At 38.2% G+C, this 15,878-nt stretch overlaps 1 long non-coding RNA gene and 1 other non-coding gene across 3 annotated transcripts; both read left to right on the top strand.

Moving 5' to 3' along the window:
• Positions 1–5,089: 5,089 nt before the first annotated feature.
• Positions 5,090–6,078, top strand: LOC143376897 (uncharacterized). 2 transcript variants are annotated; one of them, XR_013087191.1, is made up of 3 exons: positions 5,090–5,226; positions 5,286–5,474; positions 5,942–6,078. It is a non-coding gene; the product is annotated as an uncharacterized LOC143376897 (long non-coding RNA). The 2 variants fall into 2 exon arrangements; XR_013087192.1 differs by having other exon boundaries at positions 5,286–5,838; positions 5,942–6,053.
• A 4,886-nt stretch (positions 6,079–10,964) lies between these two features.
• On the top strand, positions 10,965–11,085 carry LOC143377424 (5S ribosomal RNA). The gene has a single exon (XR_013087331.1). It is a non-coding gene; the product is annotated as a 5S ribosomal RNA (ribosomal RNA).
• The last annotated feature ends 4,793 nt before the right edge of the window (positions 11,086–15,878 follow it).

Raw genomic sequence — 15,878 nt, forward strand, 5'->3', positions numbered from 1 at the left:
CCCCAGGGATGGCGACCAGCGGGTTGAGGGTTCAGTGTGGTTGTTGGGAGAAATGCAACGGAATCCGTCGTTCTGCAAATACATATTGCGGACGCACTCTTCAATAGGGAAGGGTGCTTCAATTCCCACAATCGGCATTTGTGGAGAGACCAGAATCCACTAGCGCTTCGAACACGCACAGCACAAGTCCGTTGGTCGATTAATGTATCGGCCGGCATTTGTGGTGATTACATCGTTAGGCCGTACATGCTGCCAGACAGGATGGACGGCCCAGCGTATAATGTGTTTTTAGAGCATGTTCTGCCGGATATCATGAACCATATTCCAAATGAGATCCGACGGAACATGTTCTATCAGCAAGACGGGGATGGACCTCACTACGCCACAATTGCCCGCGACTACCTAAATCAAACCTTCCAGGACAGGTGGATCGGCCGCGGCGGTCCTGTTGCGTGGCCCCCACGGTCACCGGATATGACCCCGCTGGATTTTTTCTTCTGGGGCTACCTGAAGGTAATTTCATTATTGCTGTTACTTTTTCTTATAAGTATTCTTTTTTTACTTACGTTTTGTATTTGTTGTACAACAATCATTTCAGGATGAGGTGTACCGTCAGCCAGTGGATACACTGGAAGACATAGTTGTTCGAATTCACGCTGCAGTAGCAAATATTACGCCGCAAACATTGCTGGCCGTCCAAAGGCAAGTGATTGTACGCGCTGAGGCGTGCATAGACGCTGAGGGTGGTCACATCGAGCAACTGCTCAAATAACAGTAATCGGCCCCTTTCGGGGCCACCAATTTTATAACGTAGGAACAACACGTTCCATGAAAAGTAAATTAAGTGATCAGTGTTAGTGGCCGTGCAGTGAAGTGAATATTCGGTACATTAACCCGGATGCACTTGACGTTGCGATCCTTACCTTCGGGTGGTGTTATACCTGCGATCAGCTGAGCACTGGGCGCTACCCTACCATAAATCTTTTCGTCCACCGATAACCAGGATCGGTACAGTGACCCAGTGACACAGGTTTCCGAAAAGAAAGGAAAGGAAGGTCCGAAATGGTGAGTTTTATTTAATTTATTGGTGATTATTAGGTGTAGAAATAAATTCTTTCCGATTTTAGGGTACAATAACAGTTCGATTTAAAAAAATATGAAAACAACTCAATCATCGAAATAATTTCCATTATTGTTAATTACCTTCGAGAATTTTTCTGGTAGCTTACGAATAACACCGCGATAGAAATTTGGTAGCTTTGTACTGATTATGTAAATCCAATCGGAAAGAATTTATTCATACACCTAATATTATTTTTTAAATTTAGTTATGTTGGCCGTTATTAAACTACGGATTTTTACCTCAATAACGAATTACGATCACTTGTCGTAAATTTTCTGGTACATTACCTTTTCGTTTATGCCTTATTGGAAAATGAAATTTACGTATTTCTTGTCCTCTCACTTGAAACAATTAGTATTTAAGATTCTGCTTTAAAAAAAAACTGTAACGCGGTTTCTTTCGATGAATGCCGACTTGCTTGTTCGTATGTTCGTAGTACAAGCGCAGCCGCCTACCGCTTAGCCAACGCTACCGCGGGAGTTCGGGCAGAAGGCGCGCGCTCTGATTGGTCGGGGGTTTTCGTTAATATCTCGTTAACAAAGCTTCGGACAATATTTTCGCTAAGGAAAAATTTGTTTCAAATCACCCCCTAAGTCACCCCTTTCAAGGAACTCCGACATTTTGGGGCACCCTGTATACCAGCGATTTCGATCTTATTCTGCGATCTTCAAGCGTTTGTAGCTCAGAGCAACGTTGACCGATTTAGATGGATTTTTCAGTATGCGTAGGTATATCTTATTTGAATCTAGAAAGGTCATTTTTAAAATTTTCATTAAAAGCTCACCTAAAAAAGTTTGAAAAACCGTTTTTTTTCTTGTTATTTCGAAATTTCCACATTTTTTAAAACGGCGAACACACGATATACCTATTATAGTAAACCGATCTTTCTAACTTCTAAAAAAAACCGCACTCGTTTAGTTCAATTTTTGTAAAAAGTTATGCGATTTTAAAGGGTGCATATGTTTACGTTTGTCTGCCACTGTGTGCTATAACTACTACTCTAAGTCTACCGTATATTCTATAAAATCCGATATGTATTAAGTACTCTAACATATGTTATATTTATATATTTTATGTATGGTATGGTATGTAATTCCCATTTATCCCTCGCCTGTCGTTTTCTCCTCTTACAACTACGCCTTTTCCGCTCTCGTCTCCTCCCCTTTCCTCCGCCTTCGACTTCCATTTCCTTTCTTTCACTCCATATATTTTATGTATTGTACATATATTTTAAGTGCGTATGCGATCTGTGTATTCTGTGTACACTATGTATACTTTGCTTTGTATATTCCAACCAACTACAGGTATATTCGCAGCTTATTGTACGTGCATTCAGTAGTCATTTCGCGGATGCACGTACCAGTAATTTGATTACAGAAATATAATAATTTCATTTATAATTTATAACAAATAGTATAATAATATTACGGATTGTAGTTTTTCAATATTTGTAAACACACATAGTGTAATGCAGTGGATGATATAATTTGTAGTGTACTGTAACGAAATAAATGGAAATACATTTTTATCAAATTTCATTTTATTTTAATCGTATCGATAACCGTCTTCAACACCGTCCCAATGCATTTAGCCTAATTTAGACCCTACATATATATACAAACCCTCAGGATGTACCATATTCGGGTCCATATAATTTCTCATTCCCCGCATAGATTTTCGGAAAGAAACTCGCGCTCCGAAACACATCTTTCCACATTTCAATTCATTTTAGGCTAGTTCTTGAACTGGACGCTGTCCATAAGCAGAGGGCGCTACGCCTAGTCTTCAAATTAGGAGTCGGAAATACACTTTCACTAAAATACTCTTTGAGACTGAAATGCACCTAATAGTATAGACGACGTTCTATAGATGGCGCTAAAAATCGGATGGCGCTAAAAAACCTAACCTAACATACGACGTCTTGAAACACATCCCCAAGACGTCCTTAGGACATTGTATAGATGGCGCTACTGTAGTTACACAATTTCCCTAAAACGTCCCGAAACCGTCTATAGACATCCTAGAGCCGTCCACAGACGTCCCGGGGACATTTTGTTACCAATCGGGACATTCAGACCTACAGTCCTAGAACGGACCTAAAATAGACGTCCTCGGGATGTTGTGTGCTGTGTGGGTTTCATAGTCAGTTCTTAAGCCCACACAGCACACAACCGTCCTCAAAACGTCCCGGGGACGTTCGTCCCAGACGTACCGGACGTCCCGGGGAAGTCCTGAATTAACCCATGAAAGGCTTATATAGGTCCTCCGAACGACGAATGTTACCAAATAATTGGTCCCGGGTACGTCTCGCACACAGCACACAGCTGTCCTAAAAGCGTCCCAGGGACGTCCGCCCCAGTCGTTCGGGACCTCCCGAATTTCCCACGAACGGCTTACAAAAAAAGTTATCGATAAATTAGGTCAAATGCAGCTCTTTAAAAACCGTAAGTAGGGCGCATTTAAGATGGTTATCGATACCGATTGATTATAATATAAATTTAATGAAACAAAGGGTTATCAAAATGAAATCAAAATTAATAAAAATTCATTTCTATTTACAGTTGTTTTTATTAACATACTTCAAAAAAGGAGGAGGTTCTCAATTCGACAAGTATATATATTTTTTTTATCACTGCTATTGTTACATGTCTTGGTTTATAAAATATATCATTCGTCGTATGTTTAAAAATATTTAAGAGCTTTAGGAACGATGACTATGGGGAAGGAAAAAGACAGGCGCGAATCTAAAATCCAGCACTCTGAGATTTTGAGGGAAGACCAGGCACGAATATTAAATCCGTCACTCTGGGGATTTTGAGGGAACTCAGGCGCGAATCTTGAATCCAGCACTCTGAGCGTTTTGAAGGAACTTAGGCGCGAATATTAAATCCGTCACACTGAGGGTTTGGAAGGAACTTAGGCGCGAATATTGAATTCGTCACACTGAGGGTTTGGAAGGAATTCAGGCGCGAATCTATAATCCAGCACACTGAGGGTTTTGAAGGAGAGGAACGTCAGGCGCGAATCTTGAATCCAGCACACTGAGGGTTTTGAAGGGGATCAGGCGCGAATATTAAATCCGTCACTCTAATCGACCAGGGAAGGTTTTAAAAGGCGAATACACACCCTGAAAACACCTGTTAGGTCTTATTTTGGTTTTGGCTCGGTAATTGGATTTACCGTCATATATATATATATAAAAGAAACCACACGTAATATTTCTGAGTATTATTCGGCTCATGCAATAGTATGTTTGTAAACAGAGTAAACGTCTCGCGTTCACTAACAGAAATCAGCTGTTGCGGCAGCTTGTTTGTTTGGGATTTTTGTAACCAAAGGGTGCACACAATAATTCAAAGCGTGATTTAAAACTAAGCGGTTTATTAATAATGCTTGAGATTTTGAGCATTGGCACATGACATTGATATAGATGGTAATTAATCACAATATGAAAATATGAATATGAAGTACATAGATATAAGCAAATGAGATTATTATAGAAACAATAAGCGTTGCTAATACGAAATATAAATGATCGCAATAAGCTTTAGAATGCAATATAACATGGAATACAATAAGAATAGTAATGCAAAAATATATATACACAAAGAAAGCATTAATGAGAATATATATAAGTAGGTAATAAACGTTAGTAATACAAAATAATGAAGGTTCGCAATAAGCTTTGATAGACAAAATAATAATAGTCAATGGTATGGAGATGAATAACAATATTAATAATTATAATTGCTTACGGTAGTTGCCGTAGAGCACTGATTTTAACACGTTTGGAATCATCCAATTATAAGCTTTTCGTAGTAAAATTTAATCGTTCACGTACTTTCGTGAGGCCTCCCACCATAATTCCCTCATTTTTGGAGGTGGGGGTAACAGCGACGTTGAGTTTTTAATCATTCGGGGGGTCTGGTACATCCGCGGCGTGTAGTCAGGCCCAGACTCCTCACTGCTTGAATATCTTTTTGGTTTGATTTTCCGCTTCTTTACCTCCACGTCCGATTGAAGATCGCTGGTTTCTTCTGCTTTTCAGGCCTTTGCCCTCGCCGTGGCATAATCATCTGGATGAACACTTTATTAATTAATGGGTATACTAATTAGTCACTAATTAGTAAGTAAATATAATAATAATTTCAACGTACAATAGATTCCACCGGGAAAGACCGATACGGCCAGCTTCTCCCACGATTCATCACGAAGCTCGCAGTTTTTGATTGCCAGTTATACGCGGCTAGGTTTGTAAGGTGGCCAATAACATACTCCTCCTCCTACCACCCAATCCGAGGGGAGTTCAGACACCGATCCATCAGAATGGAATTCGATGATGACCCATCCGGTATGTGCCATTTTTAATCCTGTATACACAAGTATTTGTGAAACAAAACATGTTTAGAAATTTGCTAGCGTGTATTCTTAGCTTGAAAGGTATAGCGACATTGAGATCAGAAAAAAATCAAAACTTGAATCATTAATATTATCGTCATAAAGACATTCTAAAGACAGTACAAACATTGAATGAGCATATTCTAAGTTCACACATTAATATGCTATTTCTGCGACATTAAAAAGTAGAGAAGGACCCAAATTGCATTCTTCAGAAAGGGAATTTCCTAATTTTTAAGATTTATACGGGGATACACGAATACATTTAATAAGTTTTAAAATGCTATTTTATAATCCAAAATGATGATAATTATCTGGTTTGATGCGATTAATTCTACATTTCTGGCCGTTTTGAAACCGATCTTTATAAAATGTGGAGTAAATCATTTATTGCTCGATGTGAAATTTTATGTGTTACAGCCCACTCTGCCAATGAAGAAGCTGAATTAGGACTACTCAATTCAGTTGAAAATTCTTCAGATGTCTGTGAATTTTCGAAGGAGGCATAATTCTGAATATCTTCTAAATTCGGAGAAAATTCTACATTACTTGCGGTGATATTGGAAGAAGATTGCGAACTTTTTGGAGTAATTGGTATTTGGAGTAATTTCTTTACTTTTTGGAAGTTTTTTTTAATGGGTTCTAATAATGAAATAACATAATATTATAACTTTAGATATTGAAAAGGTAATAAAAATTGTGGTTTAATCAATTTAACAATTATAATTTAGTTCATTTAATTTATCATTTCAGATCGAGGCACCAGAGCTGGACAAGCAAAACGACGTCAAGGAAACTTTATGCATTTCTTATTAAAATTAAGCAGCGCAGAGTATCCTTGGATGAGGAGGGGCGGGGCAGGAGGGGGGGGGGGCAATTAATGTACTAATGTATTTACTTAATTAAAAATTTTATTTGAAGAATCTTTGTTTCATTTAATTCATTCCTTGTTTCTTTATATTAATTATTAATATCATTAATATCACATTATTTATATTTATATTAAAGTTACAGTATATTTTGTAAATCAATTACACACTTCACTTTGTAGTCGCTGATTGCTCTTTCAGCTGTTGAAATAATTCTCTTCATGTGCATCGTTAAATGAAATAGGACACATTTACTTATTATTTATAAATTATCATACGTACTCATATGTCAAGATAATTGAATGAATAATTGCGTATGCAAAACCCTACCTGCAAATTGGTGTGTACTTAGCCTGACGTAGATCACTGCATCATCTTCTGCTTCAATTATCTGTAAATATATGTAAATAAATAGAAATATAGTGACCTTTTTTGCTATAGTAAGTGTAGTTACTAGGGTAATTATTTAGAAGTTTTCCATCCTCACCGATTTCAATGATTTTTGGATATGTTGTCGGGGACACGATTCTGAACAACTTTTTCCTATACATGTTACCGCCGCTCGACCTTTGTTTCCGAGACAAACTGCTGCTACTACACAATCTATTCTGCTGTATACCTACCTACAGTACGCGTCCGTGGCAGCGTATGCGCCAGCATGGGACAAAACAAATGACGAAGCTGACCTTTGTTTCCGAGATATTTGCGAAAAACTTCGTTTGACTTATTCCGGCACAACGCATTCCACTTTCCAACTTGTTCCGGGTATTAGTATTGGTTGGGGCTAGATTAGCGCGGGGGGCGCGCGCCCGCCCGCGGGCGCGTAAAGCATGATAGCGGGCCGATATGAGTTGGGGTGTTGACGGACATCCGCAAGTTTCTGGTTCAAATCTCTAAACTCGCATCAGTTCGCTATCATGCTTTACGCGCCCGCAAGCGGGCGCGCCACCCGCGCTGTTCTAGCCCTAACCAATACTTATTACCCGGGACAAGTTGGAAAGTGGAATGAATGCGTTGCGTCGGAATAAATCAACAGAAGTTTTTCGCAAATAGGTATCTCGGAAACGAAGGTCGTGCGGCGGTAACATGTATAGGAAAAAGTTGTTCAGAATCTTGATCTTGATAACATATCCAAAAATCGATGAGGATGGAAAACTTCTAAATAATTACCATGAAAAACAGTTTGATGCTATACAAACATATCGCAATTGAAATTTCAGCAACTTACCTTGTGTTTGAGACTGCAATTTGGTTACAATTCAATGGTACAACGATACATATTTGTAAAAACACGTTTATAACTTGGTTATAACTCGACGGTAAGCTGTCAAAATGTGGAGTGGATTGCACAGTGAAGATAGCGATTGACTTTTGGCTGAATGTGTTCGTGTAATGCGTACCGAGAGTCGACGAACGAAACATGTGTTAGATTCGGGACTGGTCTTACAGAATGGAGGAATGCGACACTGCTGAATCGACTCGATGTGATGGCTGCCCGTGGTGACCGCGTGGCCGCTATGCTGCTGGGTTAGACTTGGTGGTTGTTCGCCCGTCTAGGCCGCCTGCGAAGGTCCCGCACCACCGTCTTCCTCGTTGGTACACACGTCGTGTGCGAGAGGAGAGTAAGTCAGCGGCATTATGAAGAACGACGCACCTTATTCGCGAGAACACGTTTCCTCAATCACGTTTTCGCGACCACGTCGGGGACATTAATATTCGGATCTGTAACATCCGCGGTTCGCGTACGCGCGAGAGGAGACATTGTCCGAAATGCTTTAATAAAGACGTTTGAGGAATGTGTAACAACGTGTATATCTCTCCCACACACCAATGGTAAAACACAGTATAACAAGTACAAAGGTATAGAAGTCGCGGTACGATACGAGTCGCGGTGGTAACACGTGTGACAAACGACAATGGCGGCTTTAGAGTTGAAGCATGCGCGCGGTTGGAGGAGCTGCTTACGCCTCCGGCGTAAAGGTGCCTGCTGATGAAAGACAGGTAGCGCGCTCTGGCGGCGCGGTGCCGAAACCGCCACAGGTTAAAAGAAACAACGGGGGTACGATTTAGGCCCAGGTACGAATTAGACAAGTTTACCCTACGTTCTGTCTCTTCGCGGTGCTTCTCGAGTAGGTATGTACTTCCAGTATTACATTCGAATTACTGCAGCACCTTTATCGTACTGAAGTGGACGCAGCCTCGATATTCTACTTTTTACCGGACATTTGCGTAAAAGAACTGAACTTTTTGCTTCAAAGTGTAGCTATTTTGTTATTTTTCAACCAATCGAAAAAATTGATCGTCAGACGATAGACAACTTAGTTTATTTAAAATTCTATTGTTAAAATTTTGGCTCAGAAACCTGTTCATTAGAAATATCGTACACGCCATGGTATACTCTCGACCGCCATATTTGTTTTTAAAGAAACCTTGAAAAAAATTGTACATATTATTCAAAGATGTCTGTATCTTTATGGAACAATTTTAATCGAAAAAAGTGTTTTGTCACTTAGAAATAAATTGCCAAAGATGCTTTATCTCTTGACCTATACAAAGTGAGCTATCCCTTTAAGGGGAAGGTTCCGGTCTAAAAATCGTTTTTTTTTATTTCATTCTTCGAATGTTCAACCTTTTAATATAAGGATTTTGTGAAATTTGAAAAATTTCTGAAATTATAGGCATTTGAGTAGCGGCGAATGCGTGGGTGAAACTCGGCCACTCGACGCTCACGTAAAACGCGTTTTTCTCGAAACAGTGTTCTTCAAATCGGTGGATAAATATCTCAAAAAGTTGTTATCCGATTCGACTGAAGCGTTTTTTATTTTGAAGCATATACTTCTGTGTAGTGGGAAAACCTTTAACATTTTAAAATTTTTGAAAATTTACATTCTTTAAAGCCGTTGAAGGTAGGAAAACCATAGTGATATCAAATTTCAAGTGTAGTTATTTTGTCCAAAAATGTTATTTTTGTGATTTTTAAAGGTTTGCCCACTAGGAAATTTCGTGCCCTTTAATGATCTGGCATTGTTTTTTATTTCAGAACAATGGTTTAGATGCTACAGTTCCACCGTTTTGGATGATTCTTTTGAGGCCTCGACTTTAACGACTCCCCAGTGCCATCTACAATGATTAATTATAAAAAAATATATTTCCATAGTTTAAGACATCCTTAATACAATACAAAAAGTCTGTACAGCGTCGGTCGCTCTGGCAGTGTCGATTTTCAAATTAGAGGCGACAATGATTCTCATTTAAATAGGCGACACAACAAAGTCCCATTAAATTATATGCAGTAGTTTTTCTTTAATTAATTCCAAATGGTAACTTCAAAAATATAGGCCACAGGTAAAAAATTAGCAGCAGGGGGGTCCGCCGGAACTAAAAAAGAATCGGCAAACTCTCCGCTTTAAAATGAGCTTAATATCATGATGTTGTGGTCACCCCTCGCGGACAGAGCTGTCCTTAGACTTTGCGGGGCCCGGGGCAAAAATCGATATTATTGAAAACATCTAATTGAAAACAGATAAGCTTACGTCTCTACTTCATGCGTCACTTAGACTTGCCGAAAATCCATTCTAGAAAAATTGATACCTTGACAATTATACTTAATTCATTTAATTTTTACAAAACGAAGTTCCTGAGCGCGGGGCCCGGTGCTAAGGGCGGCTCTGCTCGTTGAGATACAGCAAGTTGAAGAAAAAATTGAGTTTCTGCAATTTTTCAGCATATATTCGAAACGCACACCGGTATACCGAAATATTAACCGAATCGAACAAGCAAAACATGTTTCTTAAAGAGGAAAGATTGATCTTCCTATTACATTTTTTATGAACGATCTACGATGATTCCTTCGCTTGCTAGAAGCAACTAAAGTAAACAAAATTTTTGCTACAAAGTTGAATAACTCGGCCCAAAAAATTCGCACAAGAAGTGTACATTACAGTGTTTTTACACAGGAATGTGGTCGCTTTCGACAGGTGTAAATTGAATCTATGTAAAAAATCCATTTTCCCTGTGGAACATCGCAAAGTTGATGAAATTGTTGTAAAATTGACAAAGTGTTCTTTATATCGCTCTAACTTTGTCGAAAAGTAATACAGCTAAAATCTGAAAAATACAGCTGAAAGTAGAGATTCCACATTTTTAAGCGATATTTTATTTTTTGATAAGATTATTTTTGCCGGAGTTATGACCATGTCAACTTGCCCCTATTTTTTGGCTTTCTAGAGGTGATGTCTTAACTAATGCGACGAGTATAGTTCGAAAGTAGTAGTCGAGTTTGGATTTATTTTCATCGAAAGAACCTTTCACATCCATTAATAATACTTTCGCGAAGGTCTAACTGCAAATATAGAAATTTTAATTTTCATTAGTGTTAAAACCTTAAATGTCGCACGGTTGGGCTAAATAAGAAACTTTGAAGTCAGTCGGGCCTTTTTGAGCCATCGCTTTTACCGGGAACGTTTTATCCTTTTTTTTTATTATTTTATATAATGATTTATGAATGTATGTCAGGCAATCATTGTGCAGTCACACCTTGCAAGGTTTTATTCAATATACGCAACACGATTTTCGTCAACGACCATACCACGCTGGAAAAACACCAGTTCTCGTCTGATCACTGAAGTTAAGCGGCATTGGGCGTGGTTAGTACTTGGATGGGTGACCGCTTGGGAATACCGCGTGTCGTTGGCAAATTTTTTTTCCCCCTTTTATTTTTCTTTGCAATTACGGTTTAAAAGAATTCTCTGTCTCACAATAATACGGAAACGTGTGATTTTGAATCTCCACAAAATTACCTTTTTTTAAAAAAAAAGGTACAAAAAAGTGCACAAACTTATACGCGCGCGCAGCGAACAAAAAAAAACTGTCGTAAATTTATTATCGTGGAATATTTAGCTTTACAAAACTAATGATATACCAAAATTTCGCCAATTATAACAATACCTATTTATACAAACAAAAAATATATTAAATAATATTCGGCAGATTTAATTTTATTTTATACAAATAAATATTTCAATACCAAAAAATTGTTGGTATTTTTATTTTCTGTAAACTACAGAAGGGGTGGATCACCCCTCATTGTCAGTAGCGATGGGAGGTCATAAACCCACAGATGTGTCATCCTAAAATAATTTATGTCTAAGGATTTTTAAGAAATTTGTGAATTTATTTAAACATTTCAAGTCTCTCAAATCTGCAGTTAAACGAGTACGGGTAGTTTACCCCCCAATAACGTTGACTGGCGACAAGAACATCATCCATACAGCAAGTTATGACGTAAATTAAATTTATATCAAGTTTTATTCAACACAATTTTGTACCCCTTATGAACTTTGCGGTGTGGTTTCACCCCCTAAACTTGCAAACGGGCCAAAATAAAAAGACACCTATTTCTTATTTTTCAGGCCTCTAAAACATATCCAAAAACCAAAGCAATCGGAGGCGGACACCTGGAAATCTCTTCTTGTTAGTGGCAAGTTAATGTCATAACGTTTGCGCGTATATCGAATCTGTTTTATTTGCGTGGTAAACGTATTTGGCTGAGTAATTTTCTTCAAGAAACAAATGTAAGATCCGGACCGAATAAATAAGGCTGAAAGCGTAACCAAAAGGCGAGGGTAAAGAAGATCTCGCCCAACGGCGGCGGGACGTGACCGGCGGCACATTCTCTTGGTACGAGGAGGGATCGCTCTTACCGACGGGCACGCGAAAAACAAAACTCACTTTTACCGTATAATTGGCAAAGAGACACGCATGTCACGTCGTCTGAAAATATCACAATAAAGTACCATAATACAAGTAACTAAAACCGCGGGTTTTATCGTCCACTGCATAACCCTGTTCTTCCTCGTTTCTTACACAAATCTACAAATCTTCTGTTTTAAGTGTCTTCAATAAGTTTATAAGTAACATTCATTTCTACATGTGAAAAGGAAATGTACCTAACGAAAATTTCTTATACGATACAGAGACTTTTGTATAGCGCAGTTTCAAAGTCGGTTGTCTACCTACATTTATTTTCGAAGCGAACGTTTTCTTTAAATTATTTATTCGACTTATGCCACTTTTCTATATGTAACAAACTACGATATACAAATTTGTCATTTAAGAAACTTTACCAGGGAAAAACATATTTTTGTTTAACATCGTATTCTTTTGATCACGAAAAACTGAAATTGAATATTTGTTTATGTGCATATTTGGCTGCTATTTCGATTACATTTTCATCGTATACTAACATTGTATGCATAGTGTATCATTGAAATAATAAAAAAAATGTAGTCCATAATTCATGTTTTTTTATTTCTTTCCTGAGTATACTAAAATGTTAGTTATTGAATACCAGTTGTCTTTACGTACAATCCCAACTTTTTGTAGTATTCAAGTCACTGAGACAGTTTCGTAAGAGTAATCAAACAGATTTAGTGTCAGGTGGGGTAGAGTGTAACAAAAAAGTTTATAATGATTGTACACAAGAGAATGTATAATAAATCAACTTTTCTTTTGGACAATCAACAGTCTTAGTCCATCAGATCCGAATTGGCAGATGTTAACAATCCTTAAAAGCTAATCAATTTGACACTTTTCCGAGATCCAATCATTGTTACAGTGTGCCCCAGATCTGGGGTACTGTTTAACAGCCTTAGGGGTACAATATAACACAATAGGACACGCTATGACAATTGCACAAAACCTTCAAAATACTAATAAAATACAAAAAAAAGCATTAACTCAAATTATATCTTTTCAAAATAATATCTGGAAATGAATAAGAATGTGCATGACGTTTTGTCTTATTTGCCATTTTAGGAAATGTTAATATAAGTTCTATATTATCCATTGCAACAGTCCTAGACCCAGTTCCAGCAGAAAGTAAAAGATATGATTTACCTTTCCATTTTTGCGCAAGGAACTGGTGTCATATTCATGTTACACAGTGTCCCCTACTGTATAAACAACAAAATATCAACTGGAATTTTATAGGTTATGAATATCGGCAAACTTTATTGTTATATCAAGCAACAAATATATGTAATTTCTTTACAAAATATTATTACTTACCAGAATTACTGTATGTTGGAATAGAAACTAAAATCTTTTATTTGAATTCGTCACGTTTAAACACAAAAAAAACTATTTTAGTAGGTATTATCACGGGAATCAAGATGATCGCATGTGCGTTTGTCAAAAACGTAGAATGACGCAATAAAGATGTTACAAAGAAACAGAAATACTTTCACTGTTATGCTGTGCCCCGTGTAGCAAGTATTTTTTCGAATAGAAGGAGCTGTACGGCTTTTACGACACAAAACACTTTTAGAGTTGGTGACTGATATTTTTTATATACATTTCCTATCTTTTCCTATTTACTTTATGCTAGGCTAGGTTTATAAAAGTATAGGTAGTGATGTACCTACGTCGCCTTTGCATAGTAATTTTTGTAATTGGTAATGATCTAACCATCTATTTATATGTATGTGGCAGTGATGTAATAAAGACCATTCATTATTATTGTTTGACCCATGTTGCTTTCGCTAAATGAGTAGGTATAACTGAAATACCCGCCATGAGCCACAAAAGTATTTTGTGGAAAGTGAAGATACGAAAGATGCTTTATTACGTGTGAATTATTGCAATTATAAATTTGAAACTCAAAAGTAAGAAAGACTCATATAAACATATATCTTATATCATCCTATTTTAGAAACACAGCTTTGTTTATGGCACCAAATATGTGTTAACACTTAAGGGGAGTACACAAAATGACCACCTCCATTTTGAATTCAAATCAGATCAAATCGTATAAATTTTTGTAATAGTCTTAAGAATTTTTGGCGCTGTGTAAATGTGATGTTCAGCTCGTTCAATCCAGTAATGTATTTCAGTATTATCAGAGCGTTGCTGCGTACCTAAGCGATAAATTTTAGACGGCCCACAGGTAATCGAAAGCTTACGAGGCTAAACGTTAATTCTAAGTACTGTGTGATCAATTTTAACCCTTCATGGTCACATATCTTTGAAGTTCCGCGGTGGTCACACTCAGTGAACGGCGGAAAATGCAAGAATGATCAAACTATTTCGCGGAGGGGGAATAACCAATCAACGCCAAGGTGGGAAACAAACGGCGCCACCGTCGAGCCAAACTAACCTAGCCAAGTGGGGAAGCTCTTGTCGACGCTGGTTGACTGCGGCCTCATTTCCCTTGGCTAGCTTGGTTTGGCGGTGATGACGCCATGATGGGAAACGAAACGGCGCCACCGTCAAACCAAGCCAAGCCAAGCCAAGCCAAGGCAGATAGTGTCGGTTTATTCAAGGTCCAACTGACGCGCTGCGCCTCAGAGTTTCCTCTATAGCAAGCATTGAAACCAAGCAAGATGGAGTGAGCGTTTAATCTCTTTCTAGGAGACCACCGGTGCAGGCCACAGGGTGGACGGAAAGCAGAGTGGGGAGGTCTGAAAGACCATGTGTCTTGACTCGATGGGATCACCGTAAGGAATTTTTGCTATTGGGCAGGCCGTAACGGTCACTAATTTTATATACGGTCGTAACCGGGGAGAAACCTACCCGTAAGGTTGCCAGCAGCAAGCGACGCACCAGGAGAAAAACGGTGACCCATCTTTCCCCGGTACGCGCCCCACGATGCTTGACTTCGGTGATCGAACGAGAACCGGTGTTTCCATCGCGGCCACCACCGCTGGCACGCAATAGATACAGCCAGTGTTTTACATTTAACGATAAAGATAGTTAAATTATTTAAAAGCTGCTTTCACGATCGCAAACGGTTGACGATGCCACGCGCCATGCGCCAGTTTGACAAATTAGGAACAGAATATTGTTGCGGATAGATTCTAAACGTAGTTTCGGAAATAATAGTCTGTTTCATACCGCCACCCTGTTCCCTATTACCACCTCTTCCCCTGCTATTATGAAGCACTGATAAAAAATCTAAAAATTTAAATTTGACGGAAACAATCTCTTGGAAAAGTCTGACTTGGACAGACATGAAAATATATTTTACTGAACCTTATGCCACTCAAAGTGCATACAATATAAAAAAAGATGAAGTAGCTAGGAAAGATACCTGTAGCAGGTCACAGCACAGTGTCTCTGGCGAAAAGGCCCTATCATAATCATCATGCATGAATCTCCTACAACACCTAATACAGTATAATAAGAGCGACTTAATGCAATACCTGTTGCAAGTGAATTTGTAAAATCAATTTCGTGGACAACACGAAGGCTACATTAAATCGTTAACAATGATTTTCAAACATACATAAATATCAAATTGCTGCTGATACCTTGAACGAACTTAAGAATTATTTACATATCTCACTTTTTGCAAGCTTTTATAATTAATAGAAAAGTGGAAGAAAAAGTAATTAGTTAGATACACAGTAACGCAGAATTAGGGCAACTGACAAACTAACATGAAATGGAAATACATAAAAAGACAGGGAAACGAAAGTACTATTACCCGG

This window comes from Andrena cerasifolii, chromosome 15 (assembly GCF_050908995.1).
Source record: "Andrena cerasifolii isolate SP2316 chromosome 15, iyAndCera1_principal, whole genome shotgun sequence".
Taxonomy (NCBI): domain Eukaryota; kingdom Metazoa; phylum Arthropoda; class Insecta; order Hymenoptera; family Andrenidae; genus Andrena; species Andrena cerasifolii.